The following is a 16,515-nucleotide window of genomic DNA, read 5'->3' as shown; positions in this document are numbered from 1 at the left end:
CGCTCACAGATTTGTTTAAGATGGTGTTGGAGGTCATTGTTGGTATTATTACTTGAAATGTTAAGTGCTGTGAGATCTCTAATGACCATTTCCTTAAAAACCTGTATGGAAGGGGCGGTAAAGCCCGGGGGATTAAATAGTGAAGCATTAGAAAAAGTGGTGTGTCTGATGGAACTGTCAATAGTGTGTGTTAAGGAATTAGAATTAAGAGGGGGTGTATTGGTAGAAAGAATCTGACTTCGATTACCAATAGGATTAAGGATAAAATGTCTTTTGATGTTAATCTTCCTTATGAATTTGTGTATATCAATGAAGGTTTCGAATTTATTCAACCTGTGTGGGGGTGCAAACTTGAGACCCAGGCTAAGAACCTTCTGTTCTCCTTCAGAAAGTTGAACTTGGCTTAGGTTGAAAACACCACTGATATCTACTGTTTTCTTTTTTTTGGACCTGAGCCTCCTCCCCCCTCTGATGCCTCTCTTTCGTCGTAACCCCTTTTGGTCTTGTAATTGCCCTGGGGAAAAAAACGACGAGTCTGATGGGCTTCTGTGTAGTTGTGAGGGGAGTCCTGAGGAGTGTCCTGATAATCATTTCTAGGAGGACCTCTAAATTGGTTAGGGTGCCGAGAGATAACTGGGTTATCTTCGAAATGAGAATCTGAGTAGTGTGAAAGAGGTGCAAACCTGTTTTGTAAGGGGATTTGTCTCTCTTGAAGATAATAATAATCTTGTGAAGTGGATGGAGCGTTGACATATGTTGCCCTATTATCATAAGAATTCTGGTAATAATCTCTAGGGTCACCTCGGAAGTCCCGTGATCCTTGCCGGGGGTAATCAGTGCTGGGATTCCTGTTATGAGGGAAAGTCCCTTGATTGTTACCCCTGAAAGGTGGTTTTCTATGTTGTGATCTCTGGGGGGTGCCCTGAGAGGGGTTCCTATATGCCATAGGTTTCTCATTGTTTCTGAAAGTTTTGGGCCTGGTTGCGGATTGTCCCCGCTGATTAGCTCGAGGGGAAAAGATGTTAGGGGGCCTCCCTCTATTATTGTCAAACAGAGGTGGGGGCCTTACATCACCATCAAAAGAGGGCGGTGGAGGTTGTAATGGAAAAGGGTGATGGTTTGTTAATTCTACATCACCTGTAGGGTTCCCTGTAAGGGTCTGCCATTAAGGCTGGTTTGTTTATTTTAATGACACTGGTATTAAATTTTTATGTTTTTTGTTGGATAAGAAACGGATCAAACTAAAAAATTTAAATGATGAGGTTTCTACAGTTAAGGATAAACTCATGGCCTATAAAGACCATGAAATATACAAACAAAAATCGGATCATTTAAGACAAACGCTTGAAAAAGAGGATAATGACCAAAAAAACAAAAAAAAGAAAAAATACAATCGTGACCTTGCTGATTATTCCAACAAAACAGTTTTTAAATGGCAGACCCTTACAGGGAACCCTACAGGTGATGTAGAATTAACAAACCATCACCCTTTTCCATTACAACCTCCACCGCCCTCTTTTGATGGTGATGTAAGGCCCCCACCTCTGTTTGACAATAATAGAGGGAGGCCCCCTAACATCTTTTCCCCTCGAGCTAATCAGCGGGGACAATCCGCAACCAGGCCCAAAACTTTCAGAAACAATGAGAAACCTATGGCATATAGGAACCCCTCTCAGGGCACCCCCCAGAGATCACAACATAGAAAACCACCTTTCAGGGGTAACAATCAAGGGACTTTCCCTCATAACAGGAATCCCAGCACTGATTACCCCCGGCAAGGATCACGGGACTTCCGAGGTGACCCTAGAGATTATTACCAGAATTCTTATGATAATAGGGCAACATATGTCAACGCTCCATCCACTTCACAAGATTATTATTATCTTCAAGAGAGACAAATCCCCTTACAAAACAGGTTTGCACCTCTTTCACACTACTCAGATTCTCATTTCGAAGATAACCCAGTTATCTCTCGGCACCCTAACCAATTTAGAGGTCCTCCTAGAAATGATTATCAGGACACTCCTCAGGACTCCCCTCACAACTACACAGAAGCCCATCAGACTCGTCGTTTTTTTCCCCAGGGCAATTACAAGACCAAAAGGGGTTACGACGAAAGAGAGGCATCAGAGGGGGGAGGAGGCTCAGGTCCAAAAAAAAGAAAACAGTAGATATCAGTGGTGTTTTCAACCTAAGCCAAGTTCAACTTTCTGAAGGAGAACAGAAGGTTCTTAGCCTGGGTCTCAAGTTTGCACCCCCACACAGGTTGAATAAATTCGAAACCTTCATTGATATACACAAATTCATAAGGAAGATTAACATCAAAAGACATTTTATCCTTAATCCTATTGGTAATCGAAGTCAGATTCTTTCTACCAATACACCCCCTCTTAATTCTAATTCCTTAACACACACTATTGACAGTTCCATCAGACACACCACTTTTTCTAATGCTTCACTATTTAATCCCCCGGGCTTTACCGCCCCTTCCATACAGGTTTTTAAGGAAATGGTCATTAGAGATCTCACAGCACTTAACATTTCAAGTAATAATACCAACAATGACCTCCAACACCATCTTAAACAAATCTGTGAGCGTAATGAGATAGTAATACGCCCTGCAGATAAAGGTGGGGGGGTAGTCATTTTAGATAAATCTAAATACCTGGAGGAAATGCATAGACTTTTGTCGGATCGTACTACATACTCGTCACTAGCTTTTAATCCTACAACCAAATTTAAGAGAGAATTGCAGAACCTTATTGATAAAGGATATCAGCAGGGAATTCTAAATAAAAAAGAAAAGGCATACCTGGTCCCCTCAGCCCCAAGGGTACCAGTTATGTACTATTTACCAAAAATACACAAAAATTTGAACCATCCACCAGGCCGCCCAATCATTAGTGGCATTGAGTCTGTCACAGCGAGAATCGGAAAGTATGTAGATAACTTCCTTCAACCCCTAGTAGTTTTGACTCCCTCATATCTAAAAGACACTACCCAAGTTATTAATTTATTGGAAGGGTTGGAATGGAGAGATGGCTACATCTTAGCTACGGCGGATGTGGCCTCTCTCTATACTATTATTTCCCACCAACAAGGGTTTGAGGCTGTCAACTACTATCTTGATTTGGACCCCACCTTACCGGAAATACAGAAACAATTTATTATGGCGCTCCTCAAATTCGCCACAAGCCATAACTATTTCTGGTTTGGGGGTGATTTCTTCTTGCAAATATGTGGAGTGGCTATGGGCGCTAAATTTGCGCCCAGCCTGGCCAATTTATTTATGGCCAGGTGGGAAAAAGAAGTTATTGACACCAATCCCCCCAAGGAACTGCGCCTATGGAGAAGATATATCGATGACGTTCTCCTTGTATGGGACAGAGATATGCCATCTCTAGAGAACTTCTTCTCCCAACTTAACTCTAACAACAGGGGTATCTCTCTGCAGTTTGAGGCTAGTCAATCGAGAATACATTTCCTCGATTTAAACATCATAGTTGCTAATGGTTGCCTTTCCACCAGTACACATTTCAAAGAGACGGACAGAAATGCTTATATACCGCTCTCCAGCTGCCACCATCCATCATGGCTGAATTCTGTCCCTCTAAGTCAATTTCAACGTATAAGACGTAATTGCACTAATGTTTCAGATTACCACTCACAAGCTCTGGTACTAAAACAAAGGTTTTTAGACAAAGGGTATCTGGAGAATGATATTGACATCACTATTAATAAAGTTGCCACCATGGATCGGTCTTTGATGCTGAATCAAGAGAGAGAGCGTAATCCGGGGCCTACTAACAAATTTGAATGGTCCATGATTACGGGTTTTTCCAATCAGCATTATTCTATTAAAAAAATTTTTCGGAAACATTGGAGTATCCTTCAGAATGACCCAATACTCCGTACAGTTATTCCAGATAAACCTGTTTTGATTTATAGAGGGGCTCCCTCTCTAAGACATAGTGTGGCTTCAAATGTTGTAGACCCTCCGTGTACGATCTCTTTTTTTCAAAACATGAAGGGTTTTTTTCCCTGTCGCAGATGCAAAATCTGCCAGATTAACTCCTTCAGGGGTAGAAAATGTGAAACCTTCAGTTCAACAGTCACAAACAAGGTATATAATATAGAGTCTTTTATAACATGCTCTACTCAGTACGTTGTTTATTTAATCCAATGTCCTTGCTCAAAGCAGTATATTGGACGCACCAAACGCGAGCTACACGTGCGTCTTTCAGAACATGTCGCTAACATCAAACGAGGATTTACGAAACACAACCTCTCTAGACACTATGCCAAATATCACAACAAAAAACTACAAGGTACCTTGTTTCTGGCCATTGACAGAGTACGTCCCCACTGGAGAGGAACTAACATGGTTAGATCCATCTCCAGACTTGAAACCAGATGGATCTTCAACATGTTATCTTCTAGACCACAAGGGCTAAACGTGGAGTGGGATATAAACTGCTTCATCAATAATGCATGATGGGCGTTTTTTGTTACCTTCCACGTTTATCCCATTTTTATATTTACATTTTTTAAAAGAATTTTTTTCAAAATAAAAAAATTTCTTTCATTATTTATTCTGTTAAGTTTTTGGGGTTTTTGAAGTTTTTATTCAGTATTTAGATTATTTATATTTCTCTCTTTTTTCCCATCTAATTTTTTATGTAGATTAGATATGAATTTGTCTATGTTTATCTGTTGTGCCTCTTTTCTCTTCCTATGCAAAGCCTTATCCGTAAATCTCCTTTATCTCCACAAGATGGCGATGCTGCCTTCTGCCACTTCCTGTCTATATATATGGTCTTACTATCAATGGCCAGAAGTCAATATGGCCTCTTTGGATTCATCTCCATTATATATATTACATTTGCCAATAGTCAAAATGGCGTCTCCCATGTATTTATAAGCCCAAGCGTGATGACTTGTCACCCGGCCAATCCCCAGACGACGTCCATTCGTGACGAAACGCGTAGGGAGGAGCCTACGACGGTGACGTCATCACGTTTTTAGACGGGCTTTGCAGTGCAGGAAGTGAACCGCGGCACACAGATACACCGCTGCTGTGTTTGATGCCTTTTATGCCATATTGATTCTGCTAAATTGTAAGTGCAACTATTTTATCTCAATTAAAAAACCTTTTATCATACGTTATTGCGCTATGGATCTGTTCTGCTTTTTATTTCCGGTCATGGCCGAGTGTTAAAGATATTGGTCCCGCTCTGTACCTGTTGGTTTTGGGAGACCATAATCCCTGTGCTGGGCGAGACTGCTGTAATAGTAGTCATCGCTGTTTGGTAAGCAGACCTTACTCACACACTCCTTGGTGGATCATCTATTTCTCATCACACCTCTCCTGGATGAGGGGTTTTTTCCTCTCTTTGTTTATGGACTTTAATATGTTTTTTGGACTATCACATATATTGTTTAATAACTTTTTTCACATGTTAAAAATTTTTTTTTTACTTGATTGATTCCACTTATGCATCGATGATTTGATATGATGTCACTTGGTGGGTTTTTATTCATTATGTTTTATTTACATATATAGCGCTGCATCTTTTTTGTTTATTATATCTTGGGAGTCAGATACGGGACTTTTATAGGTGCTGGCAGCTTTCTCTCTTTCACAATTGTTTGTCTTATGTTTTAAGTCTGAGCGCAGCTTTGACTCTATCTTGGGTTTTTATTATAAAAGATATATAGGTGTTTTAAAGATAACAGGGAAAACATGTGTCATTGATAGTACTCAAGCACAAGAACACTGTGCTGTAGGTATGCATACACTATACAATCTAATTGTACAATCTCTGCACAATCTCCTTTAGATTTACCAAAACTTTGTAATATATAGACAAACCTAAATAATTCATTTAAGTAGTATCCAATCAGGCAGGCCTTTGTACTACATAGTTGGTGGCAGGGGCGTATCTAGGGGGGGGGGGGGGGAGCAACAGGGCAATTGCCCCCCCGAAATAATAGCACACTAACACTCTGAAATTGTATATCCTGCTGCCGCTCCGCCGGCCCGAGTCTCTCTCTCTCTCATGTGCCGATCAGCAGCGGCGCCGAGAGAGAGACTCGCGTGTGGTACGGGCGGCGGCAGTCACTGACACTGAAGGAAGGAGGTGGGTGGAGCCTCTTCCCTTCACTCGTTACTAGACGCCAGGCGGCCCTGGCGTTAGCAACGAGTGACGTCAGTCAGTTCAGCGTCAGTCACACTCTCAGCTGAGCCGACCGGCCGTTGTGAGTGTGTGACTGTGTGACACACACAGCCTGGAGCAGCGCCTCCTATACATTACATACAGCAGAGAGCAGACAGCAGTAACTCAGTGAGTGTGACTGTGATACAGCCTGGAACGGCGCCTCCGAGGAGTCCTATACATACAGCAGACAGCAGTAACTCTAACAAGTATATAACAATTAAGTGCACTGCAGCACACAGCACAGGGATTCTATACCAATGGGGGGCTCTGTATTGAGGGGGGATTCTATGCTAATGGGGGGCTCTGCACTGAGGGGGATTCTATACCAATGGGGGGCTCTGCACTGAGGGGGGATTCTATGCTAATGGGGGCTCTGCACTGAGGGGGATTCTATACCAATGGGAGGCTCTGCACTGAGGGGGATTCTATACCAATGGGGGGCTCTGCACTGAGGGGGATTCTATATTAATGGGGTTCAGCACTGAGGGGGATTCTGTACTAATGGGGGCTCTGCACTGAGGGGGGATTCTATACTAATGGGGGGCTCTGCACTGAGGGGGGATTCTATATTAATGGGGGTTAAGCACTGAGGGGGGATTCTATATTAATGGGGGTTCTGCACTGAGGGGGGGTTCTATACTAATAGGGGGGCTCTGCACTGAGGGGGATTCTATGCTAATGGGGGCTCTGCACTGAGGGGGGATTCTATACTGACGGGGGGCTCTGCACTGAGGGGGGATTCTATACTAATGGGGGGATCTGTACTGAGGGGGGATTCTATACTAATGGGGGCTCTGCACTGAGGGGGGATTCTATACTAATGGGGATTACAACATCTCTCTGCTGCCTGTCTCTGGGACACAAGAGACCACCTTAGCAGGTGGCAAGTGACAATCTTCATCTGGTGACAGGTGACGTGGCAAGTGACACACTCGGGGCTCCCACTGATTCTGCATTATGGTGAGTTAAACTATTTAATTTTTTATAACAATGTAATAATAGTAATAATGCGCTTCAATCATCCTGACACCATAACAACCATGGTGCCATGATGATTGAAGCGCCAACACCAGCCATTTCCCCGATAGATGTACCCCAAAAAAATATATTTTCTGGCAGTGCCCCTCCCGAGACTAGACTCTGGATCCGCCCCTGGTTGGTGGTAGATCCAAAAGGTATTGTACACTCAGATCATATAGTGTATGGATCAGTTTTATTTTTATTTTTTTATCAGTCCATGTTCAATCCAAAAAAAAATAAAAATCTGAGCAGATCCCAACCATCCACACAACCACGGTGGATGAGGGAATCCTTTCTGCTGAGACATCTATGTCAGCGCTGAAGATCGAAGAAAACATTTCTGCTGGTTTTAGAAAAGTTGATCACTAAAAATTGACTTCACCTTTAGCAGGAATGGCCATATATAGAGTGAAACGTATCCTTGCTGGACCAGTTAAATTTCCATCCATCCATGGCCAGCTTTATTAGCTCCTGCATAAAGCCCCTGTTTTCTTATACCTGGGGAGCCGGGAATCTCACTAAGCCTCCATGTACAGGAGTTCTTTAGGGCCCATTAACACGTGACACAGACATGTGTGTCCTGTGCAGGGCTCTCTTTTATCAGTATGGGATGTACGGGCATAGTGTGCATCCCTGTGCCAGAGTCCTATTCACTTCTATTGGAACCCGCACCTGCATGTCATGTTAGGATACAGTAGCTCTGTCCATGCAGCCTCATGTCCCAGTAGACATGAATGAGGTGCTGACATGGGGTTGCACACAACACCTATGTACCAGTGGCGGCTGGTGCTCAATTTTTGGGGGGGGGCGCAAACATAGCCCCAACCAACAACACCCCCCCCGTGCCGTCACTCGCCCTTGATAGGGCCTACAGACAGACAGATTGATAGGCAGATAGGTAGACAGACAGACAGACAGACCGATAGACAGGCAGATAGGTACACAGACAGACAGATCGATAGGTACACAGACAGACAGATCGATAGGCAGACAAATCGATAGGTACACAGACAGACAGATCGATAGGCAGGCAGATAGGTACACAGACAGACAGATCGATAGGCAGGCAGATTGTGTACCTATCTGCCTGCCTATCGATCTGTCTGTCTGTGTACCTATCGATCTGTCTGTCTGTGTACCTGACAGACAGATAGATAGATAGATAGATAGATAGATAGATAGATAGATAGATAGATAGATAGATAGATAGATAGATAGATAGATAGATAGATAGATAGATAGATAGAGCGAGAAGAGAGATAGAGACCTGGTGAAGGTGAGGATACTGTATACGATGGCTGTAGCAGGACACAGTTCTGGGACCCCTCATGGTACACATATAAATGCTCCTGCAGATTGCTGGGTGAATGGAGGTTAAAAGAAGCAGGGCATCCCCTCCCCCCACCGTCCGATCACAGATCATCATCACAGGATGAGAACATTACAAGGTATTACAAAGTATGTGGAGGGACTGACAGTGTCAGATCACATTACCTTGATTCTTGCTTCATGGAGCCGACTTCCCACTGGCATAGAAAGCGAAAGTAAAAGTGACACAGCTGCCCGGGTTAAAGCACCGCTCAAGTCCTACGGCAGTGCTAATGGTCAGATAGGCAGACAGACAGAAGTCTGACCCAATGAGAGTGGAGAGGCGCTTAGCTTTGCGCCACAAAGCAACACAAAACCCCGCAAATGTAGCATCTCGCCTGCAATCACGGGATTGCATTGGCATGACGCTTCCATAGTGCAATGTGGCCGGCGCCCGAGCACAGAGAATTTAAAGAACTATTTTAATTTTTTTTTTTTTTTTTTAAAAGGTCCCTTTTTTTTTTTTTTATTTTTTTTTTTTTTTTTTTTACTAGCTTTGGGGGGACGGCGCCCAGGCGCCCCCTATGGACGGGCCGCCCATCTATGTACCCAAGTGCTGATAAAAGACAGGCACATTGTTTGCACCCCTTGTGAATGTGCATGTACTAAAATTAAAATCTGAAATAACAGTTGTTTCCACAGCTATATCAGTGATATCAAGTCTGAAAGCCTATTACCTGTCAGCTGAGACACAGGAGAGAACACTACTCAATTTGGCCGGTCAGCTAGAGAGGAGGGGGTCTGAGGTAAAGGATACAGGAAGAGGGGGCACTACACAGAGGAGGAATGAGCTCAGACATCATCCAGAGCAGGGACAGATAAGAACAGGAGACTGGGGAGGGTAGGGGCGCAGGAGGTGATCCCACGGACATCGGACATCGCGACACTGAAAGCAGGAGTGATAGAAATGACTGGAGAGGTAGGAGAGAAGCCGCTGTTTAGGCAAGGAGGAGAGCAGGAAAGTCATGACTGGTGTATGGCTGATGTAGCGCATGCCACCACCTCCTACTACAACCCCTCTTGAAAGAAACACGCGACACCCTCTGAATTTTAAATGGCCGTAGCGGACCCTTTATTAACAACCATAACAATTTATATATCAAATATATTCCATTTTATAACCCAACTTTTTTACCCTTTAAACTGACTGACTATATCTCAGGTCAATAAAAGGAAGGTTTTTTTCTATCGCATTGGCTGTACCATCACCTAGGCATCCTGGCCCCTAGCCGCAGCTCAGGGACAAACTTTTTACCATTTTTCTTGCCCAATGCAGCCCGATGACTGTAGTAGGGAAGGTACCCATACCGAGACAGGCCCGACCCCTTTCACACCATATGCTGTATTCCTATCAACCTTCAAGAACCCGAGACCCCTGCCAACCCGAAACCTGACATACGACCCTCTCGAACCCCTTTATTTTTTTTATATATATCTATTTATATATAGATATATACACCCAAAACTGCTCATGCAGCCATACACATAGACGAAATACATTAAACCATCCATACAAGCCTAAAAATAGGGAGGGAAAGAAAAACTTCCTCTGATGGTTTCTTCTCTCCTGCTGACAACCTACTGAGATAATCTAATACCCACACCTCCCGAGTCCAACCCAGCCTCCAGGCCGCACCCCTACCCCTCCATTGGACCAATAGGAAGCCCCCTTTGTAAAGCTAACTATCAATACCCCCCAGTCCATACTGCCCAGCAACCCCCAGTGATGTGGGCCCTGCAACCAAGCTGCCCTTCTGCTCCGGGCCTGTTCTATCAAGAAAGCATTGACAATGGATGCCTCCCCAACCTGATGTGCCCGCCTGCTCCACTCTCCTCTTGCTCACAGTATACTGTGCAGGCAGGGGGACGGATGTAGTGCTACAATGTACCCTACATGCAGGAACAAAGCAGCTATCTGTTTGTGTTACATTCGGCAGCATATTCTGTGCTGGGCAGGATTGTACCCAGCAAACTGCTCCCTGCTTCCACAGTAAATCACTCCGCCCAGGGCAGCTGCCCCTTCCGCCCACCCCTAGTACCAGCCCCGCTCCTACGCCATAGCTCCAAACTGTCCCTGATTTGGAGGGACCGTCCTCCTATTGGAAAAAAGTCCCTCTATCCTTCCTAAAATAAAATAACAGCTTTTCTGATTGTCAATGATTGGATTATAGAAATCAGCAGAGCTTCCCCTAATTTCAGAGCTTCCCCTCAGATCTAGAGCAAAATATATTTGCCTTTAGTAAGTCAACCTCCCCTTTTAGAAGGTTTTTTACCATGCTAAAACATTCATCCAATTTCTAAAATTGTTGCATTTGTAAATTTCAAAAGCCAGTATAAAGAAATAGTAGTGCTAAAAAAGCACTTGTGGGATAAACCAATAATTTTTTGTATAGGGGAATTGCAGAGGGGTGTGTACTTTGTCTTCATACTTTTTGCTAATAGGTGTCCCTCTTTCACATCTCAGAAAGTTGGGAGATATGCCTAAAGCAAGCCATAGATTAATCGATTTTCTTTCCTTCCACTGCTCGATTTCACCATCAACAGCCACGGGGGGCCTTCCCCAATGATTCCTGTTAGCAGCTATAGCCCCTGGCAGAAAAATCTGACAGACTGGTTGTAACCAAGTTGAACGATGCAAAGCAAATATGTTAAAGTGATTGTAAAGGTTTTTTTTTTTAATAACAAACATGTTATACTTAACTGCTCTGTGCAAGGGTTTTGCACAGAGCAGCCCCTATCCTCTTCTTCTGGGGTGCCCCATTGGCGCTCCTGGCTCCTCCTCTTCATCTGGTGCCCCCACAGAAAGCCGCTTTCCAATGGGGCACCCGTGTGGGCACGTTCATGAGTCCTGCTGCTACGTCCATGGACACAGACAGCAGGACTCGGCCCCGCCCCCCACTCCCGCGTCACTGGATTTGATTGACAGCAGCGGGAGATAAGAAAGGGGGGGGGGGGGCTCTGGGGGCAGCTGCAGCACAGAAGGTTTTTGCAATTCTTTTTAATGTTACTCATTAAGGTGAAAAACCTGGAGACTTTACAACCTCTTTAATCATTCTGTAGCTCCCAGGTAAGAACTGGGAGAGCAAATTACTCCTTGAGATAACAAGGGAAGTGAGCACAGGACACGGGGCAGCCCCAAATTTTTTGACAAGATCAACAGGTATTATTATGCACTTATCACACAGATATAACAAAATGTTTTTAATTAACAGACCAAAAGGGAGCACAAAAGAGAAGAGAGTTTACATATGTTTTAAGAGTGGAGTGCATCTCTGAAAGAGCAACACACATTTTCTGTACTTGCAGGTCCTTTAAAGTGATAAAACATAGGCAAATGTGCATGTATTGCAGATAGGTACTGCATTTTTTTTTCTGATATACAGTATGCTGTAAAGCATGCAGGACTTTTTTTTCAAAACCTGATACACAGAAGCACAATTATGTGAACATACTCTTTGAATGAGCCATTTTTACACAAAAAAACTAATTTTCCTGCAGTAAATCACAAGTGTTTTCCTGCAGAGAAAAGTGAATGAATTATCATTTTCATCAAAAATCTTGTCACCAGCATTAATTCTTCTACATAATGAAATAAACATATGTGCTTACCTAGCGTCGGTGAGAAGCAGGTGTTTTGTTTTCCCATACATAAGTGTATAAGAGTTAGCAATTCACTTCCTGGAGAATTACATACCATTGAAAAACTTTGCAATGGAAAGGAAGATCAGATTTCAAGTGATCCCATGCTGCTACTCTGGAGGAATCTGCTGTGTCCTAAAGCACACCAGTCACATGAAAAACATGGAGGCTGCTGTTGCTGGTCTACTTCTTGACATGCTAGTTGCATCCAGCATCAATAAATGTCAGAGAAAAGTCAGAATACCTTAAAGTGGTTGTAAAGGCAGAAGGTTTTTTATCTTAATGCATTAAGATAAAAAAAAACGTCAGTGTGCATCCCCCACCCTGGAACTTACCCGAGCCTCATTTCTATCCAGCGATGTACAAGAGTGCCTAGGCCGGGACTCTCCCTCTTGATTGGCTGAGACACAGCAGCAGCGCCATTGTCTCCCACAGCTGTCAATCAAAGTCAGTTAGCCAATCAGGAGAGAGAGGGGGCAGGCCAAACAACGGCTTCATGTCTGAATGGACACACGGAGCTGCGGCTCGGCTCGGGTGCTGTGAGGGCACTCAACAGGAGGGAGGAGCCAGGAGCGCCGAAGAAGGACTCAAAGAAGATCTGGGCTGCTCTGTGCAAAACCATTTCACAGAGCAGATAAGTATAACATGTTTGTTATTTTTAAAGAAAAAAAACAAGACTTTAGTATCACTTTAAAGTATTTTTGGACCTAACACATTACCTACATCTAAGCAATAGTTGACCCCTGGTTAGGCATGCTATTTATCTAAAAATCTTCAATTGTTAGGTACATTTTTTTCTTTATATTCGTAATGGTCACATGACTGGTGTGTTCTATTTTCTCCCGTTTCTCCCCCTAACTCCTGGGCTGTTGGGCTCATGGACAGATCCTTAAATTGCGTTTTGCGACAGTCAGACACATCCAGGGCTGTCTTAATAACATCATGGGCCCCTGGCCAAAGTAATACCCTGGGCCCCTTCCAGCCTGCCCCAATATATGCACCTACTCTCAAGAATTAAAGTATAAATAGTTAAGAGAATTAAATATTTTCATATATTTATTAGTACTTTCAATAAAATCAGTTTTAAACAATAAGAAAACATGCCAAAAATCAAAGGCTAATTAACACAAAGGGTACAGTACAGATGGGGAGGCAGAAAGGTACAGTACGGGGGTGGGGGGACACAATACTGGGATCAGGAGGGCACAGTGCGGGGGGGGGCACAATACTGGGATCAGGAGGGCACAGTGCGGGGGGGGGCACAATACTGGGATCAGGAGGGCACAGTGCGGGGGGGGGCACAATACTGGGATCAGGAGGGCACAGTACAGGTTCCAGGACGCTGCCTTGGACACAGCCATCCCGCAACATCTCAATAAAATGTGTGACTGTCCCAGCAAATCCAGGACATTTGGCAAGTACAATGTAATGCAAGATTATCATGGGGCCCCCATGCACCTAGGGCCCCTGGGCTGTGCCCAGGAGTGCCCATGCATTAGGACAGCCCTGGACACATCCTCAGATCATTAGCAGGGATAAAGGGATGCCAATATCCCTGTACATTCTCTGCCTACAGCTGTGTGGTAACAGGCTTGAAATCACAGGGAGAGATGCGCTAAGAAGAGTACACAATAGAGTGTACAGTTTGCCATAAGTGCTCCAGTACGCTAATACAGGGCAATACAGGGTAGAGCATCCTGTACCTCCAAGAGGGAGTGACTGACATGCAAACTGACTACCTAAGCAAGGCTATGCATCTGTGATTTTTATAGTCAGCAAAGAGGAGGACTGGGAGGGACATCAGGTATTTCAAAGAAAAAGAAAAAATAAAGCTGAACAGACTATAGTTACACACACCTACATAGAACTGGCATATACTGTATATAAAATAAAAAATATATAGGGGTAACGTTCACTTTAACTGCCAAGGGCAGAGACTCTGAAGGCTTTGATACAACAACATGACAGCTAGGAAAAGAAGCAAGGCAGCCCACATGTACTGTACTGTGAGTTTGAGGGTGTAGAATACCTGCTACCCATTGCACACTGATTTCCCCACTAGCTCTTATGTTACTAATGGTGCACAATAGAATATCTCCCCGGAATTGCTTAACAAATTTAACCCAGATACGTCAGACAAATGTTTGAGATGCTCAACCGAAACAGATACACTCTTACACGTTTGGTGGTCCTGCCCACTACTTCAGACTTTCTGGACACAGGTACATGACATTGCCTCTCAAGTAACCACATACCCTCTGGATTACACTTCAGCTCGGCTTATTCTTCACCACTCCTCCACATCAGCCCATTCATACAGAAAATCTTTGGGGGTACATATGATCAATGCAGCTAAACTATGCATCCCAGCTCACTGGGGCTCACCCAATGCCCCAACTATATCAGAATGGCTTACCCACGTGGGAAGAATAGCTGAAATGGAGGAACTAATCCATATTGCACGAGATTCCCCATAGAAATTCTCCCATATCTGGGGCTGGTGGACCCACTTCTGTACCACAGAGAGATATACCTCCATCATAGGTCTAAACCATCCTGAACCCTCCAACAGCTGACTGAGGTACCCCAACTGGCTTTCTCTGGAAGAATACCTTGCCAATATGACACAGAATATTTAAATCTCACACTAAAGCAGATCCTGGGAGGAGACCCCTCTAGACAGGGATCCTCTCACGAGACCCTTCATATCTTTAATGCTTGGTGGAGACCAGGGAGGTGACACCCTCGGACCCCCCTCTCCCCCCCTCCCTCTCTTTTCTTGCTCTTCACCTCTATCCCTCTCCCCTTGATATCCCCCCCCCCCCCCCTTCTTGCTTCCACCCCACCTGCCCAGAAGATGACAACCCACTTAATTATCCTTATGATTAATTTAGCCCAGGTGACTGACCATTCCCCTTACTCCCCACACCAACAAGATGGCCAAGACCGCCCCACCCCCACACAGCTTCATCTCATTTTAATTTCAACACCTTCATACCTGCTCAAGTACAAACAGACAGATATATACATATAAGCTACATGCCACTTCTACAATTAGCCTCATATTCAAAGAGCTATGACCAGAGTGGCCATCATCCTTATATTCAGATACAATTTTCAGATGATGGGGGGACCTCTGGCTTTTTGATTAGCTTATTTGCTCCGCTATGTGCTCGCGAGTAAGGTGATACCAGGTATGTATATGTCCATGTTGTTCAATCACCTTCTGTTTCTATAAAAACTATGTATCAACACTTTGTTTGCAATAAAAACTTTTATGGAAAAAAAAAGAATATCTCCAGTTTACTGTATTCCAAGCAGAAGACCTATGATTTTTTTGGCTGCTTTAAAAAAAAAAAACAAAGCTGGCTGCAGATTGACTTTAAAGGTTAATTATTAAGCACTCATTCACATGGGGAGTACATAAACATACGCCTGTGCAAGGCCGTGTTTACCCACACAGGGATGCACAGGTGTTCCTTGCATCCCTGTGCAGGCAGCCCCATTGGTGTCAATTGAGACACAGTGGCTGCATGGACACAGCCATTGCTTCCAATGTGCCTTCAAGTAGAAATTAACAGGCTGCGCACTGATGCCGTTGCTGAAGTTACTACAAGCACTTTTAAGAACAAGTACAGATACCTTTAACTCAGTTTTTTTGAATTTTCACAGAAAATAGACACAAGACTGTTTAGTTGTAAATCAGCTGAATATATTGGTATGGGTTAGAATCAGGGCCGCCTTTAATATTGATTGGACCCTGGGCAAAACTTTTCTTGAGCCCCCCCATGCAGTTTCGCTCTTCACCTGCTCTGAGACATACAATAAATAGCAGCTAGACTGAAAATCAGTTTACTAAATCAGATCAGGCAGCTATTGCGATTGGTTGCCAGAGGTTACAGTGTATCATTACCGATCCCTGACTGGTTGCTTGAGGTTACAACACAGATTATGGCTCACTGTCTATTTGCTAGAAGTTACAGCACATGATTTATGCTTGTTGATTGGCTGCTAGAGATTACTGTGGATATGACCTCAGGGGGGCATGATATACATATCAATGCCGCCTGCCACCGATATTTACATATGAATGCCTCCGCTATTTACATATGAATGCTGGTGATTTACATGTAAACACAGGGTCTGCAGGTGAGTCACCTGTACACAACAAAAGGGCAGAGCTGGGCAGCATTAGTAGCAGCACTTCATACTGAGATATTGGGACACAGCGCGGGACTAAAACCTCAAGTGACGAGAGAATTTAAACCAG

At 43.9% G+C, this 16,515-nt stretch overlaps 1 protein-coding gene across 2 annotated transcripts in view; it reads right to left on the bottom strand.

The window, feature by feature from the left end:
• Positions 1 to 12,336, bottom strand: part of LOC141105339 (uncharacterized) — a 42,756-nt gene extending 30,420 nt beyond the window's left edge. The window contains exon 1 of one of the 2 annotated variants that reach the window (XM_073595202.1): positions 12,216 to 12,336. The gene's annotated coding sequence lies outside the window, so the exon portion shown is untranslated. Of the gene's footprint in view, positions 1 to 8,732; positions 9,353 to 12,215 lie in introns of those variants that run through there. The other variant, XM_073595203.1, reaches the window with a different exon arrangement.
• Positions 12,337 to 16,515: the final 4,179 nt, after the last annotated feature.

Source organism: Aquarana catesbeiana, linkage group LG08 (genome assembly GCF_042186555.1).
Source record: "Aquarana catesbeiana isolate 2022-GZ linkage group LG08, ASM4218655v1, whole genome shotgun sequence".
In the NCBI taxonomy this organism is placed as follows: domain Eukaryota; kingdom Metazoa; phylum Chordata; class Amphibia; order Anura; family Ranidae; genus Aquarana; species Aquarana catesbeiana.
The sequence above is the reverse complement of the archived record's forward strand: the minus strand, read 5'-3'. Positions and strand labels throughout refer to the sequence as shown.